This window comes from Tachypleus tridentatus, chromosome 13 (genome assembly GCF_004210375.1).
Source record: "Tachypleus tridentatus isolate NWPU-2018 chromosome 13, ASM421037v1, whole genome shotgun sequence".
In the NCBI taxonomy this organism is placed as follows: domain Eukaryota; kingdom Metazoa; phylum Arthropoda; class Merostomata; order Xiphosura; family Limulidae; genus Tachypleus; species Tachypleus tridentatus.
Genome location: NC_134837.1, coordinates 256,902,910 through 256,918,606, shown reverse-complemented (window position 1 = coordinate 256,918,606; position 15,697 = coordinate 256,902,910). Strand labels below are relative to the sequence as shown.

The 15,697-nt window shown below is 30.7% G+C and overlaps 1 pseudogene across 1 annotated transcript in view; it reads right to left on the bottom strand.

Annotated features, from left to right (window-relative positions):
• Positions 1–15,697, bottom strand: part of LOC143236523 (bromodomain adjacent to zinc finger domain protein 2B-like) — a 58,551-nt pseudogene that overhangs the window by 3,553 nt on the left and 39,301 nt on the right. The window contains exons 20-27 of the transcript XR_013019577.1: positions 12,641–13,071; positions 11,119–11,321; positions 10,144–10,233; positions 9,494–9,550; positions 6,301–6,410; positions 4,656–4,698; positions 3,438–3,634; positions 2,811–2,954 (exon numbers count right to left, since the gene is read on the bottom strand). The product of XR_013019577.1 is annotated as a bromodomain adjacent to zinc finger domain protein 2B-like (transcript). The remainder of the gene's footprint in view (positions 1–2,810; positions 2,955–3,437; positions 3,635–4,655; positions 4,699–6,300; positions 6,411–9,493; positions 9,551–10,143; positions 10,234–11,118; positions 11,322–12,640; positions 13,072–15,697) is intronic.

The following is a 15,697-nucleotide window of genomic DNA, read 5'->3' as shown; positions in this document are numbered from 1 at the left end:
CACTAATTTATACTGTAACCATTTGAACTATGGCACACACAGGAATGTGATAAACTTTTTTTTTTTAATTGAAGAAAGGTAATGATAAAGAACATTTGCAATGTAAGATGCACACCTTAAGTTCTAACATTCAGAACTGATATTAGTATAAAAAAAATAAGATTTTCATTCATTGTTATTTCGTACTTTCTAAAAAAACTTCAAACTGGAACTGAACAAAAATGAATTCAAACTCCACAAATGAAATTCTTTTAAACCTTAGAATGATGATTATTAAACAGAAAACGTTTAACCTGAATATCTGGGTTTACTTAAAAAGTTTTACAGGTATCAAAAAGTCAAATCCTAAGTAAGACTGTTTAATCATAAGCATAAATGACTACTGCAAAAGCCAAGAAAAATTTCATGGAAAGATTGCTTCATTTCTCTTAATATCACCAGTGTTTGACTGCATTTATAACTGTTTTCCTGAGAATACTGTAGCACTAACTTTATTTACATGGTTTTCTTACTTGTTTGATGTAACAACACATTTTTGTCTTATTTTAAACAGATTTCACAATGGAATGAAAAACTAAATTTGGTGCTACATGTTAAATGATATTAATTTTAAAGTCTCAATTTCCTATACACTTTTTAAGAATACAAAAATATGAGTGTGTGTGTGTGTGTATATACTAGGCAAATTACCAAAGTACTTTGTTCAGGCTATTAGATTCACATTTTACTGGTCGACTGTGTCTGTGTATTTTGAACCTAATTTAGATCTAAGAAACAGTAAAAAGTTCTTTTCAAATAATTTAAAAATTTAGAATGTAAATTGTGTATTCAAATTTTGTAAAATAGATTATTTTCTCAATGTTCATATATAATCCATAGCTGGTAGGCTGAAGGTTGTATGAATGTGAGGAAAATTAAAAATCTTCAACTATGTTGTCTTTTAATGCACCAAAATTCTTTAACTGTTTTGTTTGCTGTCGTTTTCTATACATTATTTATTTAAACTTAAGCGTTAACTAGTATCCTGAGGGTCTTTTTCCATGGGTTCTGGGAGGTCCTAATGCATTTGATTTTCTCCTTTGAAATATTTGGCCCAATACCCTACTGAACTCATTTTAGTTTTGGTAAAATATATTTATTTTTTCCCACTCTTTGACCAGTTTTGGTAGATATTTTGACCATTTTGTTGTTTTTCAACAGTATTTGACAGAAACCCCCCACATATTATTCAATCAGTAAGAGAGAATTAGAAAAAATATATTTTCTATACAACTTCATGAAGCAGGGTTATGAGGCTTAAGGGGTATAGGACAACAACTAGACTTTTTGAGCTACGGTAGTTACACATACAGGTTTTTTCATTATTATTATTATTACATGTATACTACATGTGCTACCAGAGATGTGCAAAACAGCTGCAATGGAATAACTATCTTTATTGCAATAGAATAATTTTAAATACAGGGTTTTTAGACTAATACAAAATAATTCTTATCACAGGCACTAATATTTATAAGTCCATTTGTCTTAGGTCTAACATTAGTTAAGCCTTTATTAAAAACAGCCTATAATTGGTATAGATAAGTTTACACTGTGGTTTGTGTATAATTTTTGCTTTAGTCTAGTTAGGGCTAAACTTTGCCATACTTAATACTCTCAACAAATAAACTTATAATGTTATTCTATAACCTTTTTAAAAACTTTGATAAGCTTTTAATATGCTGTTGTAGAAAATGTTTACTAAAATCTACAGTGGAACCCCTCTTAAGCAGCCACCTTCGGGACTGAGACAAACTGGCCTGATTAGAGGGGTTCCACTTAGGGACTATGTAAACAAAAAAAGGGACTGTGATTGAATGACCGCTTTCAAGGGGTGGCCGCAGGGGTTCCACTGTACATGCAGCTGCCTTTTGTTTATATCTACTGAAATGAAGTGTGCACACTTGCACACTAATAGTAAAGTCATGCACATTTTCAGGGTGGCTAAAATTAATTATTAGAATAGATATTTACATCACATATATATACATTATACATAGATATACACACACCTACACACATTTTGTTTATATATATAAAACAGACTGCTACATGGATTCACAACATACTATATGTAATTTTCACAGTAATACTCTTAAATGTTTTACTCATATTATAAAACTACATTAGAAATGTAAAATAAAAAGATTTACTATGTTATAGCTAAAAATATGAACACAATACTAAATCTAAATACACTTTCTATGTACAACATCACTCATCATGTTTTAATACAACAACTGATAAACAATAAATCATTTGAATCAATCTCAACTTTACTTAGAAAAATAAAATACTCTGTTAAAATAGTTACTTCTACTTCTAAACAAGTTTGATATACAAACTGCTTTGTGCAGTAAAAAAAATATTATGTAAAAATTAATTAAAAATGATAAGAGATTGTAACAGTTAGCAGCAAAAACAGTAAATATTCTTGTGTTCTTTATTATTATTTCCAATATATTTTCAAACTTTAATCCTACAATGAATATGTAATTAACATCATCCCCCTGTGTCTTACACTTTAACAAATGACTATTTCTTCAAGAACAGTCATTATCTGCATTTGTTACTTCTCACATTACCTCCTCAGCCCATATCACTTAGCACGTGCTCAACATGAAGCACTGAATCCATAAGCATTACTTAAAGCATCTCATGAAACAGTAATGAACGTAAAAGGATACTATTCAGACACAAGTAAAACCTCCTTTTCATAATACGATTTATAATACTCAACATTTGGGTATTAAATAAGAACAAAAACTTACAATCCTGCTTCCAGCTTGCTTTTTATTGTACTGAAATCCATTGGTTGTTTTATGATTTTCTTGTAGGTTGGAAACTGCTTGGTTTTCACTGGAAAAAGAAAAGGCCAGGAGTCCTCATGCTTTTTGAGCTCATCTAACAAGGTTCTGAAAGTGTACAATACGTAAAGATTAATTTACATTTAGCAAAACTGTTGTGCAGTACCAATATATTATGGAAAAAAACAAAACACAAGAACCCAAACAACAACTCACAGATTTTAACATAGTGGAAAAACAAGAACCTGAACAAAAGCTCACAGATTTTAACACAGTTGAAACACAAGAACCTGAACAATAGGTTGGTTTATAACAAAGTGGAAAAACAAGAACTGGAACAACAGGTTGGTTTATAACACAGTGATAAAACAAGAATCTAAAGAACACTTTACAGGTTTTAACACAAGAGAAAAATTTAAACAACTCGTCAGATTTTGTTAGTGACAAAATAAAACAAAGACAAAAGTCAAATTTTTTCACTTCATGGTAGTAACTATTACAGTAATTTAATTTAAGACTGATACCTTATAAAACACTGCTTTAATAGCAAGACTAACAAGCTAAAAAAGAAAATGTGATTTTGTGCCCTACCTCGCTGAAGTAAACTCATTGTCAAGAGGTTTGGACTTCTCCTTTTTCTCACTTGACTTGGATTTGCTACTAGAATTATTTTCTGACTTTTTACTCGGTGGAGCTTCTTTATCTTTATCTTTTTCCTTATCTTTATCTTTATCCTTATCTTTTTCTTTTGATGTACTTTTGTGTTTACTGCTTTTCTTTGGCTGTGACTATGTGTATAGAAATTAAGTTTATTTTATACAAGTTATCATGAAATGTTAAAGATTCTCCACTTACTTGCTATGAATTGTCATTGTTAAAATCATGGCACTTATATATACCTCTAAGTTCAATTATGTCAGCTTTAGTAGCTAGATTTACACTGAGAAATAGACACTTTATAACAATCAAAATGTGCCTCAATGAAGGTGTTATTAACTTGGTATCTACATAAGAAATATAAGAAAATATAAAATATTTGAAAGAAATTGATAACAACTTTTGTTTTTGTCTGTTGGATAAAAACAATTTCATCTTAAAATCCATGCTGGTTGTAAATAACCCATTTCTCACCTAATACAAGAACACTGCATTAAGAATTTCACAGTGTTACTTTCTATTTTCTTCTCTGAAACAAGAGTTACAATACCTGAAAAGCCATACCAGTGTATCTCAGAATGGCTGGAATGGGCATTATCATTTTTATTGATAAGAAGAAAACGTTTTGACCTAGGAACACTGTTAACCTGAAGATGATCTAGGAAGATTGAAACGTTATTCTCTGCTCATCAATAAAAGTATTGATACCCATACCAGCCGTTCCGAGATACATTTTTATTTCAAGCGGTTTCTCGTCATCAAGAAGAGTCATACCAGGTTTTATAAGCAAGACTTTGGATATTAAGAAACATAAACCAAGTGTTGCAACAAGAAAGCACACTGAAATTTAAAACAGATGTCCAAATACAGTATTCATACAGATTATGAATAACAAACTTTCTTACCTTTTTTGAGTACAATGAAAATTTTTTAATATAAATGCTGTAATGACAACAACATGAGAGAAGTAAAGAAAACTTATGCTTTACATTCATTATGGACAAGTTTACCACAGAAGGTTCACAAATTTCACATTTCATTAAAACCTTCATTGATCAATTTTTACACAGGCAATAAAATTATTTAATGTTTATTTAGTTAAAAATTTTGCTAGATGCAAGTTGTTTGTGTTCAGCATTAATTATGACTTACCTGAGCTTTACAGCTTACACAACCCCATTTTCCTTTTGGTGGTCTGAAAGATAAAATTGGGAAAAAATATATATATACGTATACACACACATACAACTTGTATTACTTGGTCATCGTACAGCTGATGAAAGTTCTACTGCAAGTAATCTATATAAATATAATAGTACTGTCTATTGTATGTCGATGTAGCCACTTTGCTGGATCTTAATCAAATTTAATATGAAGGTTCATTAGGTCTATGGGGAAATACACCCTTGTGCAAATTAATTGAAACATGGTGGCCGGTGTAGTCTCATTGGACCCGCCAATTTCCTTTAATAGTCATTTTTTTATACAGATGGCGAAATTAGCTGTGTATTGTAGTATGGTCGATCTATTTTTGGTATATACGACGAAATTTTGAAGAATGTTATGTCATTTGAAATTGCATTAGAATGGCAAAGAGACCAGCCAAAAAACAACTTCTTACCAACTCAATGAAGAAAAAACAGTATCAATGGGGTCTGAAATACAAGAACTGGATGCAATAACAATGGAGGAAGGTGTTATTCAGTGATGAAACTCATTTCTTCGTACAGGGTCAAAGAAGTCTGCATGTTCGCAGATCTCCAGGTGAGAAACTTCGAGAATCTCACATCAATCAGTTCGTAAAACATTCCTTGAAGATGTTTTGGGGCTTTTTCAGCTACTTTGGCATCGGAGGCTTACGTATCGTAGAAGGTAATCATGCGAGGACCACAGTACATCAAAGTTTTGCAGAGAAGAGTCGTTCCAGAATTGAAAAAGAGATTTCAAATGGATCTGGCATTTTTCAGCAAGATCTGGCTCCGTGCTACACATCGATACTTGTGAAGAATCTTATGACTACAACACGAATAAAGGTGCTGGACTGGCCTGGAAACTCTCCGGACTTAAATCCTATTGAAAATCTTTGGGTGATTTGTAAAGAAAGACTTCGAGGTAAAGACTGCACTACAAAAAATAAGCTAACTGAGGCCATAATTGAGGTGCGGTACCACAATCCAAAAAATTAGTAAAGATTGCAGTCAACTCGTGGACTCGATGCCAAAGCAGATTAATAATCTTCAGAAAAATAAAGGCAGTCATATCATGTATTAATTTGTGAGTAGTGTTTGGATTCTCAGAAATAAAATGCAAAAATTGAAAAAATCGTAATTTTCCCGTCTTGCTTCAATTAATTTACACAAGGGTGTATATACAAATGTTCAGTTTCACATTTTATGTTTTTATCAGCATTTTTTTATCACTGCTGATGGATCTTCAACAAATCTGACATGAAGGTTTGTTGGGTCTATGCACAGTTACATACAAAGATGGAGTTTCATTTTGTGTTTTACAGTTTTATGGGCATTTTTACAATTACGTATAAGAGAAGCAACTTTTATGTCCTAAGATAAGATTTCAATAGTCATGAGTTTACATAACATACATCTAGGGGACAGTTACTCCAGTGATTAAACACATAAATAAAAACAGCAGAGTTACAAAAAAATTATATAAATTATCATTATTAAATTTGAAATGTTTGGAAGATCTTTATTTTTTAACATAAAAGTAGCAAAATGTCTTGACTTTAAAATAATCTTGAATGTATCTAAAATTAATGAGCATGGTTTACACCTACCTTGACAGAGGAGGATCTAAGCAGTTTATGTGGTAAGTTTTGGGACACAGGTCACAGCTAATTAATTTACCCTTCTTACCACACAATACACAAACCTTATCACCTGTAGCCTAGAGGGAATAAACACAAAATAATATTGAACAGAATACATACACCATATAAAACAAAACATATCCTTCTAGTAATTAACAATAATGATTAACAGTAATCTCACTGTGCCTGGTAACACATGATTACACACAAAATGCAGTTGCAAATTACTATCTTTTACACAGTTGACACACAGACAAAATAATATACTTTTTTTTACTTCCACCTGTAAATTAAGAACTATAAAATTAGATACTTATATATAAAGATTATTAAAATACTAATATTAACTTCATATGAAAAATGCAGCAAGAATGTGAAATGGAAAGAAACTCTGAAAACAATTTGTAGTTTTAGATCAAATTTCTAGTTAGTTTTCAACTACTTATTTATTAAAAGATTTTTATTATACCATTTTATTAACAGTTAAATTACTGACTGGATTTTATATTATTTGTTCACAGTGGAGGTACACTTGTTACATCCTACTAAATAATTTTATGTTTTTGGTGACAAAAATAAGTTGGGTTAAAATCCTCATTTTCCAAGTAAAATAAGGTAACTAATAAAAATAAAAAGTGAAATCACAAGTCACACTTAATTTACTTAGCAATCAAAGGCATTTTTTAATTCTGAAAACTTATTTCATTTAGCTATTCTGAAATTCATATTTGTTATTTTTAGAATCCCTAACTTGAATGGAAATATAAATTGTTTTAATATTTATTACCAGCCACGACCCAATAAACATTTGTGGTAGTTTTCATGTTCTTCACTTGAGGTTTCCCCATTCCATCGTTTTTACACATCTTTTAACTTTATAAAAATGGGCTCGCTCTATATGGCCGACCACATGACCTCTTTGTATTTTAAGTTTTATTGCCCTTAAACCACGTCTATCTAACTACTATACATGCCATTACAATATATAAATCACTTGAGGCATGTGCAACTCACATTATGCTGTGGAATTACATTACACACAAACTACTACAAGCTTCTCGTGGGCTTACTTTACGAAATAATTTTAATGTATTATTAATTTATTTATTTTATTCAATCTAAATTAACCTAAAAAGTTCCTTATTTTTATATTTAAGTTAATTTTATAATTTTACATAAAGAATAAATAGGAAAAACAAAAAATAAAATACTTACCCAATCTTCTTTTCTCTTGCTCTCGATTGTCAAAGTTAACCCTAAGTTTTTATACTAATCATAGTATTACAATTAATAATTTTTATTTAATTACATATTGCACCAAACAATATAATTTAATAACATGTAAAAGGTAGACAAATTCCCTTAACTCTCAAAAATGTTCAGGTTTACTAACTCCGTGACAAGAGCAGTTAAAAACGCATCCAAGCTAGTCGTTAACTTTCTAGTGGGAATGAGGTTTGTACTCTGAGTGAAATAGGTATTTAACTGTTCAGAACGTAAGATTATACAAGTAATTTGATAGAAGAAAACCTTGACTTTCTATTGGTTATACATAATATATAATTAAACATAAGTGAGAACTGTTAACGAATTATGAAAGAGGATATAACAGGAGTGGTCTGATTTTCTATTCAACAGCTCTAGAATCAAACAAAATTGAAGACTATACAGAGAATAATTTAAATTAATTTCATGTTTTTATTATTTTTTTTAATTTTGCACAAAGCTACATGAGGACTATCTACACTAATTGTCCATAATTTAGCAGTGTAAGACTAAATTAGGCAGCTAGTCATCACCACCTAGTACAAACTTTTGAGTTACTCTTTTATCAACGAATAGTGGGATTGACCGTCACATTATAATGTCCCCACAGTTGAAAAGGAGAACATGTTTGGTGTGACAGGGATTTGAACCCGTGACCTTCAGATTACGGGTCAAACTCCTTAACCCATACTTTTTTTAAGGGGTGGTAGTTAAAATAGGTAAGATGACAGACTATGAGAAAATATGTCACATACATCACACTAGGGGAAATTCAGGAATTTTAAAAAATATTACCTTGTAGGATTAAAAACTTATATGCTATTCTAATTGATATAACATAAAAATTAATTTAATAAAATTTTGAATGTAAGACAATAAAACCTTAGTCATGCTCAGTAAAAGACGACACCAGTGGTAAGTTAAGCTACAATGTATTTGATGCATTATGTGATAGATTGATAAATCCTGGTCTATTTGAAAATATCTTAAGCAGTCAGAGACAAACCATCTCACATAAACATAAACTTATTTAGTAAGACTAGACATAAAGTAAACAATAAAGTACAGTAATTGTACTTTTAATATTGTATAAATTATGAAACAGTTACAAGTATTCATGGTTTTACAAAATGAAATAAAGAGTAAAACCAACAGTAAAGAAAAATTTAGCTAAAAGGTAACAGTTTGTAAAATGAACCAAAACTAAATTATTACAAGATAAATGTAATATTGTAATGAAGGCAAACACAGCTGATTATACAGAAATATCTGAACATGTGTTCACAAAGTGATAAGCATCAAGTTTGAATGAACTGTGCATACATGTTTTAGATCTACACAAGTTAAGAAAACACACAGCAATTGCATTTAGTGTAGTGCTCATTTTTTAAAAGATCACGTGTTGATTGTGTTATTAGTATGAAATATTTTGTAAATAAAAAACTAGAGTAGAATTTAAGCCAGTCGTAATGTAATGAGAATGAAATTATGTACCATATTTATTTCATTAAAAAGATTGACAAAGCAAAAAAATAGGTAAGGAGATTCTGAATATGGAAGATATATGCAAGTTGGACAAAGGTCTTTCTAAACAGATGTAGTGGGTATCGCTTTTTAGCTATTTTATATAGTAGTTTTCTACATTTTAAACTTGTTCATGTTTTCTTGTACATAATTTTAGACTCTGGTCAATTACTTCAGGTTGATCTTCAGGCAGCACTACACACTGGTTTTAAAATATTTCAGGCTGGCCTCTAGGTAGTAATATGTACTTCTTTTTGAAGATTCAAGAATGGTTTATAGACAGCATTTTTTACACATTTTAGAAGATTTAACTTACGTTTGTACATACTCGTGTTTTAAACGTATGATGATACACAAGAGACACGCTTACCTTGTTCAAACATTCGTAACAATACCAGTCTCCTTCAGGTATTGTGTCCATTTTTGGCTACAGAGAAGAAAATAGAAGACAATGAATGCTAACATGAATAACACAATTGTATTAATTTATGAAAGTAACAAAACATGCTGGAATAATGCATAGCTTCAGACTAACAGAAAGGTTTCAGACAAAACGAATGTAAAACAGAATTAATTACACAAATATAGATTTATTCTATGGTGATTTCAAAGACAATATGCAAGTAGATGGTGGTTACTTTAAACATGTTTTATTGAAAATATTAATGTAACCCTGTATTAAATTATTTGATTCAGGCTTGGGATTTCAGCAATTTTTTATCTATTTTTTGCTCTTTTCCTTTTAAATCAAATAAGAATTTAAAATCATGAAACATTTAGTACATTTTTGTTATGATTATTGATCAGTGGTAAAAAGTTATGTTTTAAAGGCACAAAAAACTTGAAAACCACCAAGGAATAAATATAGTGTTCTTTGGTCCAAAGATCAACAATATTTCACTAGGTGCCACCTGCTTATAAGATGTTTATGTTTGTCCTAAGTTCATAAATTAACAATGCAAATTAATATTTATACAGATAATAAAGATGAAAATTAATAATAAAATTAGATATAGTTACCTTGAAACAGTAAGTGTGATAGCCTTTGTCACAACCATCACAAAGAAGTAATTTCTCTTCATTAGCTCCACTGTGACAAAACTGGCAGCTCTACAAAAAACAGTAACAAATTTAAAAACAAAGCAATCTTCATATAAGCATAATGAAATAACACAATAAACTAATCACTTAATTTTGTTATATTCTACTATGCTTCAGAGGATCACACTATACTAAAAACTAAACAACCTATGTAACAAAAATTTTGTTCCTGAATAGTATGTGTTATTTCTTAAATGCTTATGTTGTAAAAGTACAGAAAATGACCATTATTCCCTTCAAATTTTGTTTTTGTGACCTGGATTATGAAATTTAGAAATTAACTTATTTTCTATGTAAAAACAGGCAAATGTGCACATTTTCATTTACATAAGGTATGGATAAAACAATATATGAATCAAGATTTACATATATTTATTATAAAGTTATACAAAAATGTTTAGAAGTGAGTAGTTTTTCGAGATTTGCGACTGTGATGTGAATCACTTTCACGTATCAGCCAATAAATATGGTCTCCCATCATGTTTTCGTTATTTGCTCCCAGGTCACAAAAGCAAAGTTTGAAGAGAAAAACAGGTATTTTCCATTTACTTTAGGTATAAGTGAAAAAAAAAGTAAAATTTTGTTACACAGTGTAATTATCAATCCAAAGGACTTAATTTCAAAACAATGATAAATGATGCAACATTTAAATGTATCTTTTTACAGTTTTGACTTAGGAATATTTTTTAAATGACTCCAGTGTTCTAAACACAGGTAACACACAATAATTGGCAAAATATTTAAATCGTTTTTTTCCCCAATAACTGATAAAACTAGCTTATATTTTCTTTTAGTACCTAAAGCAGAAATAATATAAATAATGTTCTTCTTATGCTATATATTAAATTTCTGCACCATGACCTCTGAATGCAAAATCTCTATAAAGCAACGTACAGCTCTCATGATGGACTTATCCCAAGCCACACACGTCTCAAGCATGTTTAAACACATGGCCACCTGCTCTGCAGTCCAGCACTTCTGGATTGCAGCTCGCCAACGAAGTAGTCCCCTTGGTAACTCCCCTTCCTCTGCATCTGTTTCTACTTGAGGATGTCACGGTACTGTTGTTCAGTGAAGACAAATTCAGCTCAGTACTGCTGACAGAAGAAAGTACAAAGGTTATTTTAGAAAAAAAACAAGGCTTTTGCTTTATAAATATTTGATAATTCATTAGCTTGAATAGCTTTACTTTGAAAATTAAGGACACAATAAATATTACTGCAAAATCATGCTGACTGACCAGGATCAAAAGTATTTTCAATGTCTCTTCTGATCATTTTGGATCAAGTTTGAATAGTAATTTTATAATAAATTGTAAACATTTGTATGACAAACATTTTGGGCTACTTATTTAAAGTTTAGATCAGGTACCATGTGAAATAAACCGGGTCTTGGTTATCTACTAAAAAATCAGTGCATGTTAACAACAACACATTTTAAATTAACAGGGATTGATAACTTTAAATCTGGGTTTTTGGGAGAGAGAAAGGAGAGTTGATCAAATTGTGAGAGAGAGGGGATAAACTTTTGCAAGAAAATATTTTTCAAACAATTTTAATAATTATCATTTCAAAATTCAAAATAAAGTAATATGAAACCTTAATGAGACTCAGTATAAAATGTTATTAACACACAAGTCTTCAAATGGTGATATGAAAGTGCTGTAACAAAACCAATACTCCTTTAAAAGAAAGCACAACAAAATGAAGTTAAAGTTTTATTCCTGACCTTATAGCCACAGAAATAAATTTATGAAGAAGTCTAAGGAAAGAACTAAGCAGAACATTATGTACATATAAAAGTTTTTAAGGTTTGAAATACAGAGGAAGAATGAAAGACAAACACTATTTATTTCTCTAATCACTATCTTCTATCCTTATAGGAATTTCAAAAAACATTTTTAAAGTAAAAGTCCGAGTTTCTTGCCACTATTAAAATTACCTTTACTCTTATATTACAGGACACAACTAATAAAACAAAAATTACAATGTTATGCAATTTAAATTAATTAAAACCCAGATATATATTTAGAATACATGTGAAGCAAAACATGTAAATGGTATTTTTCTTTAAAACTTGAAGTTTGATTTTACAATTAGTTTAACTGTTTTGAGCTGGTGAGTGGCTGAAAATCAATTTCCACATGTACATCATCTGCCAGTAACAATTCTTCATTGAAAGAAAATGATTACATGCCATTCTCTTGGTTTTTGGATGACAAATGACAGTATGAAAAGCAGATAAAGTTTTTGAGAAAAATATGTTACAATTACTGTTCAATAGTGTTTTTTAGAAATATTCAACATGCTTCCATAAAATTAAACCATTTCTTTTAAAACAGATGGTAACATAAGTAACCCTTCTATTCGAATACCAATCTCTATTAAACTTGAAGGAAAGGTGCGTTTCAACTTACGTTATTCCAAGAGGAGGCTTTATGTAGCGTCTTTCAATGGCACTTTCAAGTAATAAAAGTCGTTCTTTAGCAATTTCTACTGGATTGACACACTGATCTTCTGATCCACCGTCAAGATTACTGGATGATTTTTCTTCACTGCTGGTTGGTTTTAATTTAGTTAATTCTTCTGTGTTACTCACACCATCACTTCCATCCTTATTGTTAAAATCTTCTGATTTATCCTCTTCTATTGCACAGCTACTATTTTCTGTTTTGGCCTGTGTATTCTCACCAGTCTCTACAGAAACAGATTCACGTCCTTTGCTTTGGCGCTTAACTGATTTTTGTCGATGAAAGCTTAAACAATCTTTGTCCTTCTTTGGAAAAAGACAGGCTGCTTTAAACTTGATGTCCGAGTCATAGGTGAGTTTGGGAGGAATCGTCCACCCCTATTAGAAAACAAGTTACAACTCTGAAGATACTTAATTTAAAAAAAAACACAAAAAAAACAACAAAAAACAGAAAGTGAGAGAACAAAGTTTGTATGCTTGACAGCTGTTTCAGAATATTTGTGTGTAAAGCTATTCTAATGCTATCCATTTTAGCTGCCCCAAATTTTAAATTGACAGGCAAGAGGAAGAGCAGTCGGCCCACTGTTGCTTGGGCTACTTTTGTCTGACTGAATAGTTGGAATTGATGTCACACTTATACCCACGGCCTATTAAGTGCATAGCATTTTTTTTTTTCAATTTTATGGCTATAAAACTTACTTAAATGATAGAATTGTTGACCACATTTCTTTCCACATACTTTTTTTACGCCTTTATAGTATCTTATCAGTCCTTTAATGCCTTAAATACAGCATTCTTACATCACAAAGATATAACATGTCATATCTGGTTTCAAAAATTTTAGATTGAAACTATTTGAAACTTGACAGAAACTTCATAACAGCACACAGTTCAGAAAAATAAAACATTTAATGCTGATTTTTTGCAACCATTTGCACTAAAATTTGTTCTTTATTGAAGCTATTTGCAATGAGACTTTGAATTGCAAGATTATCATGTTAAGTATAAAAGAATCTTTTTTCCTTACAGTTTCCAAAGTTCAGCTGCATGACCTTCAGAACCACTGAAATGAATACTGAAAGTTTTTTTGTTTAGCTTATATTTTATTTTTCATTTTCTCCACTGTATTACTAACTGTAGATATCAGTGTACAGTGCAATGAAATGTTTAAATATAAGAAACAGAAATGCGTACACATTTTTTAACTTTTTGTTGAATAATCTTAAAATATCGTCTTTGGGTTATATGTAGAATTTCACACCTTTACCTCTTCATTGATAGCTAAGCCTCTGGCAAAATGTAGTTGCACTCACATACAAAGGTAAGCCTTACAAACCAGGCAAACTTTGAGTTGTATTAGAAAAATTATTACACCTCTCAAGTACAAATAACACACAAACTATAAAAGTATAACCTAAATCCAAGTAAACTGTATTTTACTAATGTATCCAGGTGAGAAACAGCACAAACTGCCAGTGAGGACAAAAGCAGCAAACAATACTACTAGAAGTAATACATACTTGGACAAGCTATTTTTAAAATAGCCATCAGGTGATCGTAATTTAAAATGAGCTCTTTATATTGGTTATAAACAAGTACACATGACTTGTAAGCCTCAAGTATAAATATAGAATGTGTACACAGCTTCTGTTAGGGGTGAGCATATCTATTTATTTTGTTCTATGAATTGGTTTTGTTTGCTCTGAATTTCACGCAAAGCTACTCAAGGGCTATCTGAGTAACCCGTTCCTTATTATTTAAGCAGTGTCAGACTAGAGGGGAGGCAGCTAGTCATCACCACCTACTGCCAACTCTTAGACTACTCTTTTGCCAACAAATAGTGGGATTGATCGTAACTTATAATGCCCCAATGGCTGAAAGGGTGTGCATGTTTGGTGTGATGGGGATTCGAACCCGCAACCCTCAGATTACGAGTCGAGTGCCTTAACCCCCTGGCCATGCTGGGCCTCTATGAATTGACCTGAAGCAATTTGAAACAAGGAAGGTAAATTGCACTCTAAATGTAGTATTATTCAAGTAACAGACAAAAAGGTAAGATGTGCGAATATTTTTATCACACAACAACAAAAGTGAAGCACCTTAATTTAAAGGTGTTTTCAGAAATAAAGGAATTAAAACTTAGATAATATTAAACTTATAATGTACATGATAACATTAATTTCACTAACACTGACAGTAAAGTTCTTTAATTAAAATTTAAATTTAATTCAGTAAAACTCTGGAGCTTAATGAGTACGTGATTGTCAAAGAGTTAAGAGTATTCACAGTTCTTATGTTTTTCCTCCACATATTTATGAATTATGCAGATGGTATTTGGTGAGAAAAATCAACAGTGACTGTTTTTTATTTCTAATCCCTCTGTCTTATAGACAACAGAGCTAGAGATATTTTAAAATTTAAAGAAAATTGTATCAAAATGTGTTTTGCTCAGTTTAATATCCAATTTAAAGTCTGTTTGCTTAGAATAAAGCACAAAGCTACACAATGGGCCATCTGTGCTCTACCCACCTAGGGTATTGAAACCCGGTTTCCAGTAGAGCAAGTCTGCAGACATACCATTGTGCCACTGGGGAGTGTTGTTTAAAGTAATTTCATATTTAAATTAAGAATTTTAAAACATAAATAAATATATCACCTTTAAGCTTAATGCAAGTATAAAGATGTCTAGTTATGGAGGACAGTAACCCCACCTTGGAAAAAATGCTAATGCAAGAAAAACATGAAATAAATGATAACAAACCACAGGATATAAGTAGATTTAGCTTTTATTATTTTATCAACCGAATTTAAAAGTATTTTTCCAATGTGTACATCAGTGAAATTCTTTTTCTGGTACAATTTTTGAAATACTAACCGACCAACTACATAACAGTTAAAAGTGAGGTTATTATTATACATTCACCTTATGGGTTATTGTTAATCACCATAGGACATATTGGGTTATCTGTGCTGTGACTACTACAGTTATAGCTTATAGCTGAGA